The sequence below is a fragment of the Cupressus sempervirens genome, chromosome 7 (genome assembly GCF_028749045.1).
Source record: "Cupressus sempervirens isolate cs-2001-9-10 chromosome 7, ASM2874904v1, whole genome shotgun sequence".
NCBI classification, from domain to species: domain Eukaryota; kingdom Viridiplantae; phylum Streptophyta; class Pinopsida; order Cupressales; family Cupressaceae; genus Cupressus; species Cupressus sempervirens.
Window position 1 is genome coordinate 682,967,433 of NC_143124.1, and position 7,243 is coordinate 682,974,675.

The 7,243-nt window shown below is 47.0% G+C and overlaps 1 pseudogene; it reads right to left on the reverse strand.

Moving 5' to 3' along the window:
• Window positions 1–823: 823 nt before the first annotated feature.
• Window positions 824–1,940, reverse strand: LOC149548502 (18S ribosomal RNA; annotated as a pseudogene).
• Window positions 1,941–7,243: the final 5,303 nt, after the last annotated feature.

The following is a 7,243-nucleotide window of genomic DNA, read 5'->3' on the forward strand; positions in this document are numbered from 1 at the left end:
TCTTGATGAACGAACTTAAAGAGTCGACCTAGTGAGAGAACTTGGTGGGTCAAGCTGGCAGGGTGAATTGATGAAGGAACCTAAAGAGTTGACTTTGTGAGAGTACTTGGTGGGCTGACCTAGCGGGGTGACTTGATGACCAAACTTAAAGGGTCGACTTGGTGAGAGTACTTGGTGCACCGACCTGGCGGAGCGACTTGATAAACGAACTTAAAGAGTCAACTTGGTGAGAGTACTTGGTGGGGTGACCTGATGAACAAACCTTAAGAGTCGACCTGGTGAGAGTACTTGGTGGGCTGACCTGGCGGGGTGACTTGGTGAGAAAACTTAAAGAGTCGACTTGGTGAGAGTAGTTGGTGGGCTGACCTGGCAGGGTGACTTGACGAATGAACTTAAAGAGTCGACTTGGTGGGCCAAATTGGCAGAGTGACTTCATGAACAAACTTAAAGAGTCCACTTGGTGGGCCGAGCTAGCGGGGTGACTTGATGAACGAACTTAAAGAGTCAAATTGGTGAGAGTAATTTGTGGGCTGACCTGGCAGGGTGACTTGATGAATGAACTTAAAGAGTTGACTTGGTGGGGTGACTTGATGAACGCACTTGAAGAGTCGACTTGGTGGGGTGACTCTATGAACAGACCTAAAGAATTGACTTGGTGAGAGTGCTTGGTGGGGTGACTTGATGAAAGGACTTAAAGAGTCGACTTGGTGAGAGTACTCGGTGGGGCAACTTAATGAATGCACTTGAAGAATCGACTTGGTTAGAGTACTTGGTGGGGCAACTTGATGAATGGACTCAAAGAGTCTACTTGGTGAGAGTACTTGGTTGCTCAACTTGATGAGCAGACTTAAAGAGTTAACTTGGTGAGAGTCCTTAGAGAAACATCCGTCAATCCTTGGTCGGCATCGTTTATGGTTGAGACAAGGATGGTATCTAATCATCTTCGAGCCCCCAACTTTCATTCTTGATTAATGAAAACATCCTTGGAAAATGCTTTCGCAGTGGTTCATCTTCCATAAATCCAAGAATTTCACCTCTGACAATGAAATATGAATGCCCCCGACAGTCCCTATTAATCACTACTCCAATCTCGAAGGCAAATGGAATAGGACCAGACTCCTATCGCGTTATTCCATGCTAATGTATTTAGAGCATAGGCTTGCTTTGAGAACTCTAATTTTTTCAAAGTAACGACACCAGAACCACGACCCAGCCAATTAAGGCCAGGAACACACTGCTGACAGAAGGGACATGAGGGCCAGTGCACACCTAGAAGGCGGACCGACCGTGACGACCCAAGGTCCAACTACGAGCTTTTTAACTACAACAACTTAGATATACGCTATTGGAGCTGGAATTACCGTGGCTGCTGGCACCAGACTTGCCCTCCATTGGATCCTCGTTAAGGGATTTAGATTGTACTCATTCCAATTACCAGACTCAATGAGCCTAGTATTGTTATTTATTGTCACTACCTCCCCATGTCAGGATTGGGTAATTTGCACGCCTTCTGCCTTCCTTAGATGTGGTAGCCGTTTCTCAGGCTCCCTCTCTGGAATCAAACCCTAATTCTCCATCATCCATCACCACCATGGTAGGCCTCTATCCTACCATCAAAAGTTGATAGGGAAGAAATTTGAATGAAGCGTCGCCAACACAAAGGCCGTGCGATCCGTCGAGTTATCATGAATCACCGGAATAGCGGATGAGCCCGCACGGACCTTTTATCTAATAAATGCATCCCTTCTGAGAGTCGGGATTTGGTGCACGTATTAGCTCTAGAATTACTAGGGTTATCTGAGTAGCAAAGTACCATCAGAGAAACTATAACTAATTTAATGAGCCATCCGCAGTTTCACAGTCTGAAATAGTTCATACTTAGACATGCATGGCTTAATCATTGAGACAAGCATATGACTACTGGCAGGATCGACCAAGTAGCTTCTAATAATGAGGGGACCCCTAAGACCTGCTACAGCCAAGGGATACCCACTGCAATGGGAAACCAAAATTTGCATTCGCTCCGTCATGCATCCAAACATAATCTGCCACACAAGCAACAAGAATGACGTTCATAGCACATGTAGGACTCGCAACGCTCAAAGATTTCACACAAGAGGAAAGTGTCCCATCGTCGACCAAAGAGGGCTGAACAGGGAGCCTCGGTTCACAGGCACCTGGGAAGAACATCCCGTACGGAACCCTTTACCCTCGAACTCGCTGTCGCCACTACTCGAAAAGAAGCCTCGAGTTTGTACGAGATGCACCGCGCACGTAGCCAACTCAATTGTAAGGCCACTCAGAGAAATCCATTTCCCAGGCATATGCCTCCTACACGTCTGTTGAGGTGCACCCCCACAAATAAAATCCTTCTCAATCACAACAAATGTTTTCCCATGACGAAGAGCTGGTTGCCAAGGTGCCAACGGAGACCACCGTGCTGAAGGGTGAAGGGTCGTGCGAGTCGAAAACATGGATGGTTATGCGATTGGCGAGGGCATCACTGTGCACGCAACCATCTCAATTATAAGGACACTCAAGGGAATCATGTATAACACCCCCTCTGCACATTTATAGGTGATGAGAGCCCGTCCGCATACACGGACATGTCTAACCTTTGGCATTGCAAAGACGAGCACTCTGGTTCACAGGAGCCTGAGAAGAACATCTCGTACGAAACTCGTTCCCCCAAAATGCTCGAATCACAAATGCTCACAGCAGAGTCATAATGCAAAGATGTACACCACGCACGCGACCGAATAAGGACACTCAGAGACATCCATTTCCCAGGCATATGCCCCCTACACACTTTTTGGTGCACCCCGTACAAACGGCCATACTTCGACAAGACCTCCTTGAATTTTGCATCTGAAGAGAGATGAAATGCCTTGGGCTTTTTGTCCACATAATGCAAAGACCGAATGCTCTCTTTAGGGGGGAGCTGAAGAAGAGTATCTCTCGCAGAACCCATGAGCCACAGCCGTTTGGATCGCACAAGGCAGGACAGGGCATGGAGAGTTTCCGCATCCAAACAAAAATTATCGATAATACTCTATGCTTCTACTGGCCCAGACTACAAAGGCTGTCACGACAGTGCCATGCACTTCTGTAGGATGAGATAGCAAAGAGGCAAGCACACACCGAGAACACACTAGCGAATAAATTATGCGGCAACCAAACCTTTCACCGGCCCCCCTCTCAATCCCAAGGCTGTACCGATGCCAAATCTTTTTTCAAAATTGCACCAGCTGAGTGACAAGAAAACATGATCTAAAGGAGAGTCCAGGAATAGCACCCTCGAGGGTGGGCTTCATGCCCCTCTAATTGATTCAACATCGGCGTCCACCATTTCAAAATACGACATATCCATCCGTCCTGATAGCGGCATTGAATTAATGAGGGGGGAACGGAAGAGGCTCGTGGCAACCACCTCTCCCATTGTAGCCGTGATAGGCATGCAAAATTTTTTTCTAGAGTTCCAAAGCACCCACCTCATGGCCATAGACAAGGGCTCGCCATTAGATCAACTTCAAAATCGCAGAACAAACGCGGTGTAGAATGGCAACCACTGCCAAGTCTCTTTCGTAATTGTGTCGGTCGAGTGATCGAAGAAGGTGATCTAAGAGAGGGTCCAAGCATAAGCATTCGTTGGGGGATTCGCGCTAATGGCATAAATTTATGCAACACCCGAGCAACACCAGATGGAGGTGCTAGACGAGGGCTCCCATTTTAGATCAAGTTTCAAAATCACCAAGTAGACCCGGTGAGGGCTGGCAACCGCTGCTAAACCTTTTTCTGAAATTGCGCCAGCAGAGTGTCAAGAAAACATGATCTAAAGGAGAGTCAAGGAATAGCACCCTTGAGGGTGGGCTTCATGCCCCTCTAATTGATTCAATGTCGGCATCCACCGTTTCAAAATTTGACATATCCATCCACCTTGACAGCGGCATTGAATCAATGAGGGGGGCATGGGAGAGGCTCGCGGAAACTACCTCTCCCATTGTAGCCATGATAGGCATGCAAAAAAATGTTCTAGAGCACCAAGCACTCACCTCATGGCTAGAGAGAAGGGCTCGCCATTAGATCAATATCAAAATCGCAGAATAGACGTCGTGTAGAATGGCAACCGCTGACAAGTCTCTTCCGTAGTTTCATCGGTCGAGTGATCAAAGAAGGTGATCTAAGAGAGGGTCCAAGCATAGGCATTCATTGGTCGATTTGCACCAATGGCATAAATTTATGCAATACTCGAGCAACACCAGACGGAGGTGCTTGACGAGCGCTCCCATTTTAGATCGAGTTTTAAAATAACCAAGTAGACATGATGAGGGCTGGCAACCACTGCCAAACCTTTTTCTGAAATTGTGCCAGCTGAGTGACAAGAAAACATGATCTAAAGGAGATTCAAGGAATAGCACATCAAGGGTGGGCTTCATGCCCCTCTAATTGATTCAACGTCGGCGTCTACCGTTTCAAAATCTGACATATCCATCCGCCTTGACACCGGCATTGAATCAATGAGAGGGGCACGAGAGAGGCTCGTGGCAACCACCTCTCCTATATAAGCTATTAGTGTGAGGCTCTCTCTGCATTAGAAATTAGCAAACACACTGACAACTACCTTGAAAATCCAAATCCTTGAAAATTCTGACCAAACAGCCATTCACGACCCAATTTTTTATGAGGTCGGCAGAGGAGCAAAATATTGTCATCGGTTAGGAGATGTGATTTAATGGAGCTAAGGGACTAAAATGGTCATCGTGCTCTTCCGATCAACTGGATGAATTTCACCTTGAAGGGGCCCAATCCAAAATTTTTGGAGGTCATGTCTTGGAACTCTCAAGAACAAGGCCCATCTTTACACGCAAACTCTGCTACTCAACAAAAATAGGTTGCAATTAAAGAGAAATTGCAAGGCCATCACAATGGCCCGAGGCCAATGGCTCTGACTAAGTCAATTTTCTCTTGCAATCACCATGCCGCCGTTCATAGAGAGATCTCCCCATTCACTTGTGACACGATGCACAATCCAAGTGCTGGACAAGAGCTCGCCCTTGAAGGAAAGACCACTTTCCAAGACATCCCCCGATGACACATTGGAATGACAACCACTATCAAACCATTCCCAATGTTGTGCTGATCGAGTTGGCACAGAGGCGACCTTAGGGAGCTCCCCCATAGAAATTGGGATGTGCTTTCGTGCCCATCTCTCACAAAAACCAATGTTAGCTGTGAACAAATTTGGAATCCAAGAGCTCGCATCCATCGATATCGTCGCCACTGGGTCTATATACAAAGGCCACGGAGAGGTTCTGATAAGAGAAGCTCCCCTGCTCGCTCGCACAAACATCCCAAATTCTAGACACAAGCTCCTGCCCTTAGCATCGCTCTCTAGATCACCGCAATGACACATTGGAACGACAACCACTGTCAAACAACTCCTGAAATTGTGGCAATGGAGTGAGAAAGAAGAGCAACTTTGGGGAGCCGCGCATAGAAAACAGGCTGCTACTGCTTCATTCTGCTCTTATATAGATCTGACATCATTGATTTCATTTGGAATCTAAGGCTGCATTCATCCTTGCTCACACAAGCAATGGCTCTTCTAATCGAATGGCCACGGGGAGCTTTCGATAACAAAGGCTCCCTTATCACTCATGATGTGCAGCCCAACTGCTAGATGACGGCTCACCCTTCAGATCGTAGCCCAGGCAACCACCACAACAGCACTATTGGAACAAAAATCGCTACCGAACCATTTTGAAAATTTGGTGCCAAAGAAGTTGTTGCATAGAGAAAGACTCTAGGGAGAGAGCCCTCACATAGCAAAATTGGGATGGCTTCATGGCCCTCGCAATAGAAATGATGCTGGTGCCAATATTCCAAATCTGAATAACGTGTCTTTCACGAACACCAACACTAATTCTATTGGGGAGGGTCATCGAGAGCTTTTGTTATCAAAGCTCCCATTGTAGTCGCGATAGGCACACAAAAAATTGATAGAGCCCCAAGCACCCACCTCATGGCTAGACAAGGGCTCGCCATTAGATCAACTTTGAAATCGCTGAACAGACGCACTGTGGAAAGGCAACCACTGCCAAGCCTCTTCCGTAATTGCGTCGGTTGAGTGATCGAAGAAGTTGATCTAAGAGAGAGTCCAAGGCTAGGGATTCATTGGGGTATTTGCGCCGAGAGCAAAAATTTATGCAATACCCGAGCAACATCGGACGGAGGTGCTAGACGAGGGCTCGTATTTTAGATCATGTTTTAAAATCACCAAGTAGATGTGGTGAGGGCTGGCAACTGCTACCAAACCTTTTTTCGAAATTGTGCCAACTGAGTGACAACAAAACAAGATCTAAAGGAGAGTCCAGGAATAACACCTCGAGGGTGGGCTTCATGCCCCTCTAATTGATTCAACATCGGCGTCCACCGTTTCAAAATATGACATATCCATCCGCCCTGACACTGGCATTGAATCAATGAGGGGGGTACGGGAGAGGCTCATGGAAATCTCCTCTCCAATTGTAGCCGCGATAGGCATGCAAAAAATTGCTAGAGCCCCAAGCACCCACATCATGGCTAGACAAGGGCTCGACATTAGTAGATCAACTTTGAAATTGCAGAATAGACGTGTTGTAGAATGGCAACCGCTGCCAAGCCTCTTCCATAATTGCATCAATTGAATGATCGAAGAAGGTGATCTAAGAGAGGGTCCAAGGGTAGGCATTCGTTGGGGGATTCATGCCGATAGAAAAAATTTATGCAATACCTGAGCAACACCGAACGAAGGTGCTAGACGAGGGCTCCCATTTTAGATAAAGTTTTAAAATCACCAAGTAGACGTAGTGAGGGTTGGCAACCGCTGCCAAACCTTTTTCCGAATTTGTGCCAGTTGAGGGACAAGAAAACATGATCTAAAGGAGAGGTCAGGAATAGCACCCTTGAGGGTGGGCTTCCATCCCCTCTAATTGAATCAACGTCGGTGTCCACCATTTCAAAATCTGACATATCCATCCGCCTTGACAGCAGCGTTGAATCAATGAGGGGGGCATGGGAGAGGCTCGTGGAAACCACCTCTCCCATTGTAGCCATGATAGGCACGCAAAAAATTTTGCTAGAGTGCCAAGCACCCACCTCATGGCTATAGACAAGGGCTCGCCATTAGATCAACTTCAAAATCGCAGAACAGACGCAGTGTAGAATGGCAACCACTGCCAGGTCTCTTCCATAATTGTGTCGG